At 39.1% G+C, this 17,292-nt stretch overlaps 1 pseudogene; it reads left to right on the forward strand.

Annotated features, from left to right (window-relative positions):
- The first annotated feature begins 390 nt into the window (after positions 1-390).
- LOC113330239 lies at positions 391-2,774 on the forward strand (annotated as a pseudogene).
- The last annotated feature ends 14,518 nt before the right edge of the window (positions 2,775-17,292 follow it).

Raw genomic sequence — 17,292 nt, forward strand, 5'->3', positions numbered from 1 at the left:
CAAATTTAGTTTTCCCTGTTTCCTTATCTATTGATACCTGAATTCTTATGCGATGTTTTTGGTCCCTAAAAAAATTCTTATACAGAGGTTTTACTGTAGTAAAATTAATAAATCAACAACGTAGTAATTGAGAAAACCTCGGAATGTTTAAAAGTAATTAGTACAGTGGAACGAAGTACCATGAGAGAACCACATGACGAGCGATCTTATCTAAAAGACAATGATTATACATTGGGATATTTCTTCCTAACAGACAAATCGTGCTACTGCATTCAAAGATGTACCACCATAGGATATTTCTGTCTAGACATTACCATTGATTGCTTGGTGCTTTATTATTAAGATCCCCTAGTTACACTACGATGAAGTAACACATGAATTGTTGTTTCTTCTTCCTTCTTTGAGAACCAACAAATGTATCAGTAAAAGATTAAACAAAAGCTTTGCAGTTTGCACCAAATACTTGCTTGGATGGAGGAACTTAAAGAAGAAACTGAACCAGCTTCGCCTACAGGAAAATATTACAATAGTAAAGCTTTTTGTATCAGCATCCTTGTGGTTTTAGAATTTGAAGTTCCGATTGATGATTCTTCAATTAAACCTTTACTCGGGAGTGTCTTTATCCCTACTCATCAGCGTTTCTCCTCCATCATGGTTCTCTCTCTCTCTGTCTCTCTCTCTCTTTCATATATATGCATACGTCTCTGTGAATCTGTGTTCATTTGCAAAAACACGACGTAATAATATTTCACAAAGAAAAGAAGAAGAAGCTTATTTTAACCAATTTTTGTCTATTTTTTTATTCAATTAATGCTGATTTCATCAGGTCACAAATGAAAATGGAGGGAAATACTGGAAGAAGGTTAACATTAAACTTGAAGATCACGTCAACGTTCCTGTTATCCCGAACGGATTATTGTTAGAATCTAACGACGAATACTTTGAAGAATACTTAACTCAATTAGCTTTGAAACAGTTACCACAGTGTAGGCCATTATGGGAGATTCATATTTTCAAATATCCAACAAAAAATGCAGCTGGAACAATAGTTTTGAAACTTCATCATGCCTTAGGGGATGGATACTCACTCATGGGGGCATTGTTTAGCTGCTTTCAAAGAACAGATAATCCCACTCTTCCATTAACTTTTCCTCGGTCGTCTGGCCACATCAAAAAGACTAATAATAGTATTCTTGGACTTTTCTCGCTTTTCATGACTACTGTAAAAGATTTCACATGGAGTCTTGCGAAGAGTAGTGTTTTGGAGGATGATGTGACGCCAATTAGATCAGGTACTTTTGGCACTGAGTTCAAACCTGTTTCAATTACTACCTTTACGTTCTCTCTTGATCAAATCAAACAAATCAAAGCAAGACTTGGCGGGGTAAGAAAGTTTTTTCTGTCACAATAGAGCCAAAGCTTATCAGTTCCGTATGCGGGTTACATGTGTAATACGATTTTCTTCTTGTTAGCAGACAATTACTGATGTGATCCTCGGTATCGTATTTTATGGAACTAGACAATACATGGAAGCATCAAGCAAGGGTTCGGGGAATGCCCATTCAACGGCGCTAGTGTTGCTCAACACTAGAGAAATTACTAGTTACCAAACAGTTGAAGAGATGGCAAAACCGGATACTAAAGGTCCATGGGGTAATAAGTTTGGCCTTATTCATTTGCCAATTCCTGAGATGATTAATGCAGAGACCGATGATCCATTAGAGTTTGTTTTAGAAGCTAAAAGAGTATTTACAGAAAAGAAGAGTTCGCTTGCTGGTTCTCTTACAGGGAGTTTACTGGAGATAATGAGAAGATTCAGAGATTCGGAGGCAAACTCTATAAACTCTGAAAGTTAATTAATTTGATTTACCCCTTCATGCCACATCTACTGCAAAATGGCACTTAAACATTGTAACGCTTTTGTTTAGCATCTCAGGTGGTAGCTCGATATATCCGCGGTGTATCACGAAAGTCGAGCATGGTGATTTCGAATATGTAGGCCCAGTGGAACAAGTGTCTTTGGCAGATTATCCAGTTAAAGGTCTTTACTTCATGGTAGTAAATAGTCCTCAGGTATATATATTCCTAACCAAAATCACATCTTGTAGCTTGGTTTTTATAAGCATAAAAATGGATCTATTTTCTTAGGGATCCCATAGGCTTGTTACATGAATTTTTTGCATAGGTTTGGTCTCCCAACAGCTTAATCATACACTTCAAATTAGTTTTTGGTCCAAATCAGGACTCATACGCAGAAGTTTTTGCGCTTCTTGTCATAGGCCTAACATGGCCATCATGCAGCATACTTGAAATTTAGGTTTTTATTTGAATCAATACTATACCAGCTAGCAGTATTAATAAAGCTACTGATTAAAAATTTTGTTTGTATTATTCGCAGAACCTTACTATTACTGCAGTGAGCTCTATGGGAATGCTGAGGATTTCTGTGGGAGCAGAGAAAGAGTTGATTAATCACAAGCTATTCAATACGTGCATGGAAAACGCATTTGAGAGGATTTTCAAATATGCTTTAAATGAAACCTCCTCTTAGTTTTTATTCAGGATTTAAATAAGCATCCTCCAGGCATGAAAACAGCCGAAATTTTTTGTTATTTTTCATTATTTTCTTTCAATAATGGGCTTCACATGGAAAATGTAATTTTGCTTTCATTTCTTGGGTCACTGGCCATCCGCCAGGAGCAAAGGTAGTAGTACTAAGATGTTTTCATTTTCCTTTGTTCATTTTAACTTGCGAGTAGCAATTGTTATTTAAATTCCCTTCCCTGTTATTTTCCTTTCAATACTCATGTCACCAACCGCCGAAACTAATGTCCTTATAAGCTTTCGCCTGCAAGGACGTTGCTCCAGGTTACCTACTTTTTCCTGTTCAGATATCACTTGCAGGGAGAAGCGTTTCTGGCCCAAGATTGATTTTACCTTTTATGATTGTTGCTTCGATGATTGATGTAGTTGCGGAAAAATCCCAAAACTACACCCCTTGTAATGATAATAACACAAAGCTTATGTCTGCTTCAAAAAAACAAACAAACAAACAAACAAAGCTTAAGTCATGTGAATCAACCCAAACATTACTAATATTATTCACCACTTCGACACTAATATGATCTTCTCAAACGCTTTGTGTTGAATGTTTGATGTTCTTACAATGATTACAATACTAGTTTGTGTACAACAATGGGGAAATATGAGATGAAAGCTAAGTTCTAATGGCTTCCTTCTTTTCTCTTTTGATAAATTCCTTAGCCCTTCTATCTCTACCGATCTCTCTCTCTATTATTTTTGATCCCTTATATAGGTATATAGGTAAATGTAACAATAGAAGACAACAATAATTCACATGCAAGATCTCAGATGACTGATTATATTTCAGTTTGTCTTATTCGCCAGGCTTTTGAGAACTGTCTCTATTTGCCGCGCTGCTACTTAGTCATTCGTGCCTCTTCTGTTGAGATGAATATCACATTGTCTTTATCGTGTAGCTACTATTCACGCCATTCCTTTGTTATTGCGTAATCACTCTTCGCCTTATTTCTTGATAGTTGTTGTCTCTTTGTGCTTAAGGTTGTTTTGATTAGAACGAAGTTGTAGATCTGTCTTGTGCGATATTTCGCCCCTATATTTTGCCTCTTCTCGATTTGTTCTTCTATAAGTGGAATAATGAGAGAATCCCAGCTTCGCATCCTTGACTTTTCGCTTTCTTTTACCCGACATCTCTCTGTAGGATTATATCCACGTGCAGTAATTCACCTTTTCTCGATTGACACATCAAGGTTTCCATTCTTGACCGGTTACTGCTATAGCCGGTTCGCCTGTTTCAATAAATACCTTTGAAGAGAGAGATTCATCTTTTTCATCTTATTTCTTCTCCTTCTTTGCTTCGAAAGAACCTGTTTTCATAAAAGTTTGTTTGTTTGAAAAGATTAATCAATATGTCAAGTCAATCCACTATCCTTCTTCTAATGAATCATCCCCGGTAAGTATCTGTATTTTGCTTAAGTTTTTAACGATTGACTGGGTGTTTGGGTTTTTCTTGTTTCTGCTGCTGCTAGTGTTCTTGGTGTTTTGTATAATTTTATTATTCCTATACTTGTTTCTGTACTTAGATTTGTTGCCTCAGACGTACTCAATCCAGGCTTCCGGTGAATTTTGTTGGTGACCGAAAAAGGGTGACGAAGAAGGATTCTCGGAAACGAAAATATTCACCGGATAATGAGGGTTCCCCTCAAAAGATGGGAGGTTCGCGCCATAGGGACCTTGTGACTGTCTTGAGTCTTCTATCGCTGCTGCCACCAGCCACTGCCGCACTTTCTGCACAAGCAAAGGGCAAGATGACCGCTAGTCTTTCTCCTCAACCTCTTTCTACACTTGCTCATGTTCGTGCCCATGAAGGATCTCTTGTGACAATAGTATGTTCTTCTCCTGATGCTGTCGTCGCGAAGAATGAGCAGGCCGCAGATTCTGTTCTAACTAATGCAGCCGTCGAGGCTTCCTGGTGGTCCGAGTTAGCTTCTATCGTGCTAGGTATTTTTCCTCCAAAAACTGATTCTGAGTCGTCCCAACTTTCCAAACCCGATAAGCTTATTACTATTGAATCCGAGGTAAAGTTTCCCTTTATTGATATTAACCTTTCTCCCTTTCTATGTTTATCTTGACTGTGGGGTCTGGCATTGCAGGAATTTCGTCGTCGTTTGGTTCAGACTGAAGAATTCAGCAAGTCTAAACAAATTATCGATGATTTGGGGGAGCGGGTGTCCAAGCTATCTGCTGAAGCAAATGATGTTGCTAAGCTTCGCGTAAAAAATGAGGAGCTTAAAGGTGAGGCTTTGTAAATTTGTGTACTTTCCCTACATGTTTTGTTTTTGTATCGCTCTTCTTGATGTTAGGCCTTTCGTGCTTAAGCTCTAAACCGAAAACGTACGTCCGAACGATATGAATTTTAATTCACCACGAAAGATGCCAAAGACGAATGTGTCGCCTTGAAGGTTCAGATTACTCAGTTGGAGAATAATCGTTTACGCTTACATGATCAAGTAGTGGGCTTTAGATTAATAATTCTGGTTGGCGTGCTCGGTCAGATCAACATTGTTCCGTGTCTGGTCAACTTGCCAGGGCTCCAGAGGTTTCCAATATGCTGAATTGCTCTCTTATTGACGAGAATCGAACCTTGTCTGATGACGATCGCAGTTTGAAAGTAAGATTTCTTTTGATGGCGCGTATTATAGGCTTCAACGAGATCTCAATTTACCAGAGAGTTCTCTTAGATCTCAGAAGGATGTAGCTGATGATTTAGCATCAAAGTTGGTAAAATTGTCGGAGGAAAGAGATGAAGATCGCCAAAGTAGAGATAAGGCGTTAAAGGATCTGCAGTTACTTCAAGATGTTAACCATCAACCTGTGGTTTCGCGTGACTTTTGTGTAGCTGTTTCGCAGAATGAAGTTAGTCACGAAGGCTGACACAATTGATGCCTCAATGTTGTTTTTTTGTTTAGGTTTTTCCATTCTAATACATCTTTTTTGCAGAGGAGGTTGTCGCACTGAAGAAGAAGTTTGTAACTTTCCAGGAGGATTTAGTTAAGGCTCACGGAGAGCGGAATTATTCTTCTAAGCGACTATCCACCGTTTCCCGCTTGATGGCGGATGTCTCGCAGGAGCGTGACGAGTTGCGACAGGCTAAAGAGGAGCTGAAGCGTTCTCGTTCCTCTCTAGATCAGGAATTCCAGTTGTTCGTGTATGTGGCTGCCAAGAGGTATTCCAAGGTGACGCAACGACGAGTGAATGAGGAGACTCAGCTCGTGGTTAACTGGGTTTGCGAGAAGAACGAGCTCCCACACGAAAATTATCCTCAAGTTCCTGTTAACGATGATGAAGAAGATGAAGATTTGAACGTGACCCTATCTCTGGGAGAACACTGATAATGAGGAATCTGGTCCTGTTGATGCTGGTGATGTCAGGAGAGAAGAACACCGCTCTCAGACCGCCGTTGGTGATATCGTGAATCAGCAAGCCGCTGATGGTACTAATGCTTTGGTGAAAACTATCCATTTTATACCCAAAACCACTGATTCTTCTTCAGTTGTTCCTAGAGCTGCACATGAGCCGGTACAGTCCGGTTTTCTGTTGGAACTGGTACATGTACACGGAGTTGACCGGTTCTTCAATTTGAGGACCTGTACCTGGACTTGTACCTGTCCCGGTAATACCGGTCCGGTTCCACTCCGGTACCGGTTTTTTACCTGAATTTTAACACACACAGTAAAGTAACAACCTAAGACTAAGAGTCTAATACTAAGTTCAACATTACAAAGTTCAAAATAACAAAGGTTTAAAACATCACAGGATAATAAGTGTATCACATTTTAAGTTCAAAGTTCAACATTAAAACATAGTACTAAAAACAACATTTCCATAAGTCTGCGACAAGAAATGAAAAGAAATCCTTGCAAAGGATGGGGGACTTCTCGAACAATTGGCACTGGCTGCACTGAGTCACTGACACGGAGTTTACATCAAGCTTCTTTTAGCAGAGAATCCCATATGGCTGCAACATGGAACAAAAAAGTAAACCAAGAAAGTAAGCAAGCAGTACAAGAAAACTTGAAAAGTAAGTTCTATTAAATAGAAGAAAACCTAATATATTACCTGCCTCATCTTCAACAACATCATCAGGTATATAGTCACATAGAAGATCAAGAGCAATGGGCTTTTGAAGAAAGCTTTGTGTATAGAGCAATGCTTCGACTGTCCTTGTAGACATAGAAGCTCTCCATGGAGTCAGCACGCGCTTCCCGGTGCTAAAAGCTGATTCAGAGGCCACTGAAGACACAGGCATGGCTAATATATCTCTTTCCATGTATGAAAGTATCTTATACCTGCTTGCATTAGCCTGCCACCAAGCCAATATGTCAAAATGGTCAGGTTGACCTATTTCACGCATTCCACCTTCAATCACATCTGTCAAATACCTGTCGAGCTCAGTTGTTCTTGCCTCTTCAACACAACTTGGGGTGTCCCAATGTTGTTTCCTCCTTGATTGAATTCTAGCAAACAGACCAACAGATTGGACACTAACTGGATAAGCAACAATATGAGCATCACTACTTGACCCCTCCTCATGAACTGAATACAAGGACTTATAATCTTCAAAGAGTTCCTCAAATTCTAATTTCACCTTTCTCATAACTCTTTGAACCTCCCATGTATTATTCTCATACAAACAATTAAGAGTAAATTCCAAACCCTTTTGTTTCTCTCTTGGATCTAACAGATGAGCAATAAACATTACAGAATTCATTGATTCATGCACACCCCAATACTTATGGTACTTAGCACACATTAGACGAGACATACGAGCAATAAAAGGATCTGATGCTACATTGTTTCTAAATTCTACTAATTGTTCATTGATGAGTAAAAATTGCCATAAGAACATATGAGTAGTGACTTGTATAGATGCAGAAAAGTTGACAATAGCATAGAAGAATACCTTTAGACACTTCACAAGACCTCTAGCATATTTCCAATCTTCTTGATAAGGAGCATGTTGACGAGGAATCTTTTTATTCTTATTCTGCTTTGCCTTGATCTTGCTTGTTGGATCCAACTCCTCAACCTCATCTTCCATAACCTCAACCTCTTCCTCTTCTTCCATATCCTCAAACACGTCTTCTATGACAACATTACTAGCTATAGCTTCTTCAATATCAGCATCAGTAGGTAAAACAGATTCTTTTTCTTGCTCAAAGATAAACCTCTGTTGAAACATCTTGTAGACCCCAATCCTTCAAACAATCCACCAGCTTCTCACCGATTGCATTACCAGTATGACCTTCAACTTGGCAGAACATGAGTATTCTCTTTTGTAGCTTCCAATTCTGATCAACATAATGAACGGTTACACAAATATAGTTATAATTATTTGGTGATGTCCATGTGTCTGTTGTCAAAGATACCCTCTGCTTAGATGTCAAGAAATAAGTTTTTAGGCTATTCTTCTCTTGTACATACATCTTCAATACATCCCTATAAATTGTCATACGCCCTGGAACCTTGAATCTAGGCTCTGCCACCTGCATCATTGCCACAAAACCTGAACCTTCTACTGCTCTAAAAGCTATTTCATCCCTGATTATCCACTCAACAAGAGCCCTTCTTAACTTTTCATAGCTGTAAGAATGAGCAACAAGTTTACCATCTTCACCTGGTTTTGGGGGTGGCATCAACAGAGTTTGTTGTCCCTTGTCTTTCTCTACCATCCTGTTTGGATTTTTAAGGCATCTCTTCAAATGCTTACATAATCCAGAAGTTCCATGTACGTCATTGTCAGCAGCATACAATCCCTTGCAATGATGACATTCAGCTTGAACGTCACTTATCCTGGTCATCTCCAACCAAACTTTAGATCTCACTTTACCATGCTTCTTTTTGCTGTCACCAACTTCAGTTGTACTTGTTGGCGTAGGTTCAGTTCCATCATCAGTGTTAGATGCAGCTTGAGAGGATGATCCAACTTCAGTTGTATTTGGAGTTTGAGTTGAACTTGGTGTAGGAACAACAACAATGCTATTGCTGGAATCATCTGGTGCTTTGCGCTTCCCCATTTAGCACCTCAAAGGCCTGCAAGAGAAGTAAAGAACATTATATGCAGTAAGTAAACATAACTAACAAAATTAACCACATACAACTACATCAAAACATCATATCTGACTTTCAATGAAAACAATTAAAAATGAATGGGAATGGAATAGAACACAATTAGCTTAAGTAATTTTAACTATACAATAACTCAACTCAACATCACAGATTTTGGGAATGGAATTGATAAAAACAAAAACTAACATATATCCATGTCTAGTTGTCTACTGCTTATCAAATCTCAACATGGGTATACACGGAATCACATAAATCAGTCAACACAAAATAAAAACCCTAATTCAATCTCAAATGAAACCCTAATTCAATTTCAAATCAAACCCTATTTCAATCTTAGATTCTTAATACTAACAAAACAATTGTTACTCCTAGTTTAAATCGATTTCAAATCCAGTATTACACGATTCAAAGTTTCAAACCCTAGTTTATTCCATAATCGATTTCAAATCCCATGAGAGTTACAAGTAACTTACAAATCTAAGAAGAAGAGCAAGTATCCTAGTTTATACCTTAACGAATCGATGAAGGTGGTGACTGGTCACTGGTGAATCATGAATGGTAGTGAAGAACGACTGCTGCTCTTCAGGGAAGAAAAAAAAAAGAAAACTGAAATGAAAGTCGATAGAATTAGAGATAACTTATACCTATGACGGACGGTCAGGATGTAAGATCCCCAAAAAAATCTACGACTACAATTAATCGGGACATATGGGCCGGGACAGGTCGGGACTCACCCTAGAACCAGTACCAGTACCAGTACCGGCCTACTCCGGTTCTCAGTTTTAAGAACCGGTACCTGTCCCGTCTACTCCGGTTCCGGTTCGGTACGAGTCCGGTTTTTCCGGTTCCGGGTCGGTACAGGTAAAATGGACCGGGTCTTGTGCAGCCCTAGTTGTTCCTGATGTTATTCCTTCTTATATTTTGTTTTTTTTCTTTATTTGTGAAGATATTTGTGAACCTATTGTCTGGGTGCTCCCAAGCTAAGGGGGTGTAACTTGACTTTGATTGTTCCTTTTTTCCTGTGTTCAAAAATAGGACAACTAATCCTAATTCTACCGCTACTAGTTGTGTGTTCAATTTTTGAGATATATCTCAGCCTGTTTCTAGGAATCTGACTGATAAGGCGGAAATCATATGAATTTTAGCATTCTCATACTTTTCTTTGCTTTCCACCTCCAAAGGAAGATATCACGTTTTATGTAATGCACGATATGTTCTATGGATGGTGTGAGTATTTATATATATACACTAAGTGATATTGCGAAAAGGAATAAAATGCGAGTGCTTGTTTACATCCTACGCGAATATTGGATTCAGGGTCATGTGAATATCGGAGTGATGCGAATAATAAGTCATGCGTAATTATATCATTTATACGAAATCAATCTTTACTATGATATTGTAATCTGATTGGATATGGTGTGTGTCGCATAGTAATAGGGTGAGCATGGATTCTTTTTTTGACATTACCTAGCATGTCATCGTAAGTAAATATGCCAAAACCTAGAATATTATTTCAAATATACTTAGCTTAACAAGAGCGCGCTTCCTTATTGCTCCTTCGTGCCTCAGCACGATTTTTCATTGCCTCGGTTTACTTCGCGCTCCTTTGTAATTTGTATTCGCATGATCTTTTATAGGTCTTATTTGCCTCCTAAGTAACGTATTATTGCCTTCCCCCGCATAGAGAACTTAAAGGACTTATGGTCGCCTTGGGCATGGTCTTCAACATTGGGCGATGAAATCTCAGTTTCATGTGCTCTTGCAAGTCATTGGGCATCGATCTCGCCTTATCTGTGTTAGTATTTTTACCTCCTCAGGTTATATTTGCGACAATGTGCCAAGTCTTATATACTCCCGTGAGTACAAAGCCCCAACACATTGTCGTCTTTGACACAATTCAGCTCCCTAGTGGAGGGTGCCGTCCCTTTATATTCCCCTTGAGTTGCCCCTTCAAGGAGGTCACCCCTAACCATTTCAGTTGGGCTCCTCCCATCCAGTCATGCGATAATCAGTATTATCGCGATCTCATTCCTTCCACCTATATGGGTTTTGGGTACAAGACCACACCCTAAGTGTGGTTTCTTTGGGACCAAGTGTATCCAAGCCAGGAACTCCTTCTACTCCACTGGTCATGTTTCTACACCCCACGCCGGAGAACTTATTCGCTGAGTGGTTCATTCTCAGTGGCTTCCGACGGATAGGCTTTTATTTTTCCCTAATATAAGTGACTTCTCCACGATTTTCCCAATATGACACGCGTTAGGGCTTATGGTCGCCTCTTACATGATCGTGCTAAAACGCGGTCGCACAATCATGCGAACTAAGTTGACACACAAAAATTGGGTACCCAGCCTCCCTAAGTAGAGGTTTTAATATGTAACTTGCTGCCCGCTATTGAGGTCTTACGTAATAGTCGTGTAGACTTTGTTTCACCTTTGGCTTGTTCGTATATAGAAATAACTTTGCTTCACATTAACGTTCTCTGGTTGGTACATATCTTTCATTACATCATTTCATCGTTGCATACATCTTTGGATGATAAATCAGATGCGATGCATATCCTTGCTTTCACCTTCAGTTGTTGCTTTCGCGAAGTCAACCTTGGTTTACTGCTAATGACCAGCGATTCTTTCCTTGCTTATATTGGTAACTGAATAATCGCTTGTTGTGCGATTAGAGATTTTATTGTTCTGGACCTTCCATCTCGATACCAAATCTCTCAAGCTTTCGCCTTGTTTTCTTTTCAAGCTGAATAGTGCGACTCTTCCCGTTTTAAGCAAGTCAAGTTGTGCACGTGCGTTTATGAATGCATTCTGCAACTCCGTGGAGGATGTAATATGCATTCCTTGAAGGTACTTATGCTTTGTCGCCTCGCCTTGCTTCATCTTTTTTTTTAGGAAATACGCTGCGTGACCGATCAGTCCTACGAAATACTCTTACTTCGCCACGTAAGCTTGCATTCGTGCTCATTGTATCACCTTCAGCCTTATCCTTCCCTTTTGCATTTCGACCAAATTTTTTGCTCTGATCGCCTTCCTCTTTCGCGTAATCTGTTACTATCTTTTCTTTCATCCTTATCACATTGATCATTAGTCTTTCTGCTCGTTTATCATCCTTCACATTCTATCTTTGTTTTTCCTTTAACTTTTCCTTTCCTTTATAATGTTTCACATCCAGTTTGTTACATCTCTTCGCGCTGGTACGATCCCCTACAATTTCTCCTATACCAGATGGCATGGGGGATCGAATGCGTCTGTGGTAAGTTGATGCGATCCCAACACTCCATGGATCCAGGGATTCCCTATAATAGCATTGTATAGTGATTCTATGTTTACCATGCAATATGTTACCACCATCTCTAGAGTTTCCGCAGGAATGATCATGGTGATTTCGCCCTTTGGTTATGACGCGACACTATTGAATCCCTATATTGTATACGTAGAAGGAATCAGGTCTGAATCGTAGTATCCCATGGTCTTGAACGCGTGATAGAACAATATATCGACTGAACTTCCCGTATCCACCAAGATTTTATTTATAGTCCAAGGAAATTTATTTTCTCCTTCGTCGTCCTCCCATCTAGAGTGTGGCTGCATGGTCATAGTGACGACCAATGGATTTATACGCATTTCTCATCCCGCTGGTATATCTTCTGTTGTGAATGAAATCTGCTTCCTCTTCCACTCTTCTAGCGTCTGGCTTTTCATTACCAAGTGTATTTCTTCTCCATCACGATCTCTTTTATGTACTCGGCTTAGTACATTATCATGAAAGTCGCTTATGTCTCTAGCAGAGTGGATGATATAATTTTTTTATCTTGAGATTTGTTCAATTTCGATACGATGTATTACTGCTGGCTGTCGCGGTTGATATTGATGATCATACTAGGGTTATGGTGCCCTTGGTAATTCACTTGCATCCAGAAACTGGTTTAATTTTCCCCTTTTGATTAATTCTAGTAAGAATATTTGCACATTCCTGCAGCTCGCGGTGCGATGGCCGTGGAACCGATGGTACACGCAGTATTCACCACTCCTACTTCCCTGTTGAGGTTCTCGTCCAAGATTCCAAGGTAGTGGTATTTCTTCGGTTAGTACGACTGTCTCCCAGATTTTTTCTATTGAGGTGTTTAACCTAGGGAGTTTGATATCCTCAAAGGGTAGGTTATAAAGGCCTTCGCTCAAATATTTGGTTGTTGGTATATCTTGTTCTTCGATCATTGTTGAATCTTCCTCCCCGATTATCATACCTCCGTGCTGGATAATTGTACGCGTGCAGCCTATCTCCATATTCTCTTCAGAACCATTCTTCATCACTGCTTGATAAGGATACCTTTTTCGCAGTATTTTCTTTTATGGATCTTTTCTGTCCTATATTGAGGGTGCTTTCGACATTTCCCGTTATTCGCGATAGAAGTGTTATATCTGGTGGTGATAAACGAAAGACATCTCCAGGGTGATCACAGGTATGCATTCTTATTATAATATTCATAAAGACATGATAATTGTATTTTGATTATTTCATTAACTTTACCATAGGACGGTCGTGTGGTGAGACCTTGGATCAAAATTCCTCCTTTTGCAGATGTGATGGTTGTTACGTTGGTTTCCATTTCTCTTTGTTTTCCTCCAACGCGATAAATTCTCCTAGTACTCCCTTAGTTCTTGCAAGTTGATTTCGTGTATGAGTCGAAGTATTTCAATGTACAAGAGATCATTCGCATACAAAGCATTGACGAAGGAGATGATCAAATGTCGCTCTGATACTTCCCCTGCTGATTCACTGCACATGGTCCTCCATCGTGTAGTCAAGATTCGCAAACTTTCTCCGTGCGCCTTCTTTAAGTTAAACGCATTTTCAATTCCCGCCTTATTCCGGTTGCCGATTATGTAGTTCCAAAGAACAGTCTTTGTAGTTACGCGAACGAAGTCACTCATCCTTCGCAAAAATTGCCGAATCAAAATGAGGCTTCCCTGTTAAACTTGTAGGAAAATATTTACATAATACCGCTTGATGCTGGGCCCATTACATTAGTGTAAGATTATAAGCTTTCATGTGTTGTACCGTGTTTCCTGTCCCATCAAAGACGCTGGAGAACGTAGGCAAGGTACATTTGGCAGCAATTGATGCTTGTAATATTTCGCGCGAAAACGGTGATCGTTTTGCTTCTTTTATAGATTCTTCCAATTTCATTTTTCCACCTCCTCTTCTGTTATTGATTTTCATTGCTGCTTTGAGTTCTTCAAGCTTTTGCAGTATAGCTTGGTTAGCCTTAGTCTGTTCTATCTCCTTTTGTCTTGGTTCCATCACCGCCTCCAATCCTCATTGTTTTATCATGTTTTTTTCTATCGCCCTTCTAGTATCTCGCTCCAAACTTTTCTCTCTCCTACATCTTTGGCTTTCGCGCTCCAAACTACTTCCTCTTCTTCCATCATATCTTCTCTCCGTTCTCGATTCCTTCTCCTTTCTCTTCGTTCTTGCAGCCTTCTTTCTCTGTCGCGTGCATTTTCCATTTCTCGTTATCTTTCGCACACTTCTCGTTCGTATTCTTCGCCATTGTTTTGCACCTCTCTATTTCGAGTATGATGTTCTCTTCTTCGCCTCGATGAACACCTACTTGTCTGAGCTTCTGCTTCCATGGTATGAGTTCACTCTTGTATATCTCCATTCAGTCGGTTATTTTCCTCTGTTAGCAAGGCGTTCTGTCGTGACAAGTTCGCTCGTTGTTCTGCTAATTATGTATCTCTTGCTCTACTTCGTTCGAGTCCTTGCCTCAGCGCTCTTTTAATTTTCCTATCTTGTGCGAGACGTTCTCTTAACTGTTTAATGGTAAAATTGTCCCCATTGCCTGGATTTTCACCTCTACCTTGCATCGCCTGATTCTCATCCTCCATTGTTTCGGTATCAGTTGTGTGTACAAAACCTTCTTCGTAGATGACTCTCTCTTAGTTGTTATTCTGTTGTGTTGGATGTTGGGCGACAATACTGTTGTTCTGCTTGCCTGTTTCTAAGATGTAGAGTAGGCTTTGGTTATGATTCTGTTGTTCTAAACCCCGTCATTCTCCAGTAGCCGAAGTCTCAGCTTTATCTGTTATTCCTATTCTGCTTGCCACTCTGTTGCTTCTCCGCGTGGCGATGACATACCCTGCTCTTGAGGCGAAGCGCACCATCCTGCTATTTAGGGGATTTGGTGAACAAGATCTGGTTGGTACTTGGTTATAGAGAAGGAATATCTGGGGAGAATTTTGACGGTGTGTTCTTTGGAGATTTGAAAGGAAAAGGTTTTTTATCAGAGATTTTCCGATTAAGGCAGTGATATGTTTATAAAAACTTCATGGTGGACATAAAGATGAAAGAAATGAGAATAACAAGTTGTTTTTGGAAAATGACGATCTCTAGCTATTAGCTAGCAGGTTGAATCCTTCCTGTTTCTAGCGCCAAAATGTAGTTGAGGAAAACTCCACAACTACACCAGTTGCAATCATAATAACATAAAGCTTAAGTCATGTGAATCAACCCAAACATTAATGATACTATTCACCACTTTGACACTAATATGATCTTCTCAAACATTTTGTATTGAATGTTTGATGTTCTTATAGTGATTACAAGACTAGTTTGTGTACAACAATTGGGAAATATGAGATGAAAGCTAAGTTCTAATGGCTTCCTTCTTTTCTCTCTTGATAAATTCCTTAGGCCTGCTATCTGATTAATTGATCTCTCTCTCTATCATTTTTGAGCCCTTATATAGGCAAATGTAACAATAAAAGACAACAATGATTCACATGCAAAATCTCAGCTGGCTGATTATATTTCAGTTTGTCTTATTCGCTAGGTTTTTGAGAACTGTCTCTATCTGTCGCGCTGCTACTTAGTTCTTCGTGCTTCTTTTGTCGCATTGTCTTTATCGTGTAGCTGCTCTTCACGCCATTCCTCTGTTATCGCGTAATCACTCTTCACCTTATTTCTTGATAATTGTTGTCTTTTCGTGCTTAAGGTTGTTTTGATTAGAGAGAAGTTGTAGATCTGTCTTGTGCGATATTTCTCCCATACAATTGAAATGCATGCTTCTCAGTTATCACCCTACTACATAATATGCCTACAGGCAAGTGCATGGACACAATGTATGTATGCACAATTAATGAACGACTGAAGTCTGAACAAAACTCAAGTGACACCAGACACAACACAAGTATGCATATCACAACAAGAAAATATCAACTAACCATTACCTAATTAATAATATGATTTCAGGTGATTTTTCCTGGTTGTGGTTAAAAATTGAATCAAGCTCTTTTCTTAGAGCTTCTGGCCCCACCAAAAATATATTAACCAATAGAAGCCTCTGGATTTTTCCCACCACCAATTTTTGGTATTTTGGACCCAAAACCTTCTTTCCAAACCCTAAACCATTTTTTTTACCATTCAACGCCTCCTTTACTCTCCTCTCTTCTCCCTGTTTTTTTTTCTTTTCTCTAGATGGTTCGTGGAATGAGAATTAGTACGTATATACCTTGATAACAGGTTAATACAATCTCCTTGTGGTTGATTCAGATACTACATTGATCCGTATGTAGTTAATTTCTTTTGCTTCCATATTTTTGTATAGAAATTCAGGCTAGGAACGATATCTCACGGGGTAGATTGCTCTTGCATGATTCTTTTACACAAAATTGGTTAAAAAGATCAAAATCAACAATTCTTGGGTGAAAAGGACACTTAGATTTTGATATTGTTTAAATGGACAAAAATGTAAAAATAGCCACGATGTAAACAGTTTCATCCTTGCTATTTTTTTTTGGTGTCCATTTCACCCATACTAATTTTTACTCGTCCATTTGAACCATGTTTTTAAAAATATTTGGACAAATGACCCATTTTCCGATTCTTTTACTTTTTCTTAGACGGTGCTCTGCAGAGTAATTTTACGAACTCCCCCAGTATTTTGATTTGGTTGAGTTCTTTAGCTGAGACCTTCCCATAAGTTTGATTGTTTTGGAAGCTGGAACGACTAAATAAAAAAACAGTTTTTTGTTATTATGGATACGTCGTTTTTCAGTTTCCCGACTTACTTACATAGCTACCCATACTATTATTTATTTCATGTTCTTCTCATGGGATTATTTGCGCAACATCCATCCCAGTGAATAAAAGGGTCGCTTGGATCTACGTTGCTGGATTCTTTTTGCTGCGACGATTACCTAAGCTCTATATTTGAGCTGCTTCAAAAGCAAAATGACTTGGTAAAGTCGAACAGATAAGAGAAATAGCCCCATAAGTTGCAAACTCTTCATCTTTTTAATGATAAACATTTGGATATTGCCGATGCAGAAAAACAAGCCAGACAGTCAAACTTCCCGCACTTTGAGCTTCTGAATCAGGTGCATTCAACATTAGTTACTTCGTGAAATTTAATTTCTTTATGTGATCTACACCAGTACCCCAAAACTTGAGGCTGCAAACCATTTTAAGCCACCGGGGAATGAAACATGACTAGAATGAAAGTCCTTGAAAAAAATTACAAAGCCAAAGTTCATACAATCTTTCACTTTCTTTCGTCAGTGCACTTTAACTCTTGGAACGATGAATCTTATCCCGTGCATAGCACGGGCGTAC

This window comes from Papaver somniferum, unplaced genomic scaffold (assembly GCF_003573695.1).
Source record: "Papaver somniferum cultivar HN1 unplaced genomic scaffold, ASM357369v1 unplaced-scaffold_117, whole genome shotgun sequence".
NCBI classification, from domain to species: Eukaryota; Viridiplantae; Streptophyta; class Magnoliopsida; order Ranunculales; family Papaveraceae; genus Papaver; species Papaver somniferum.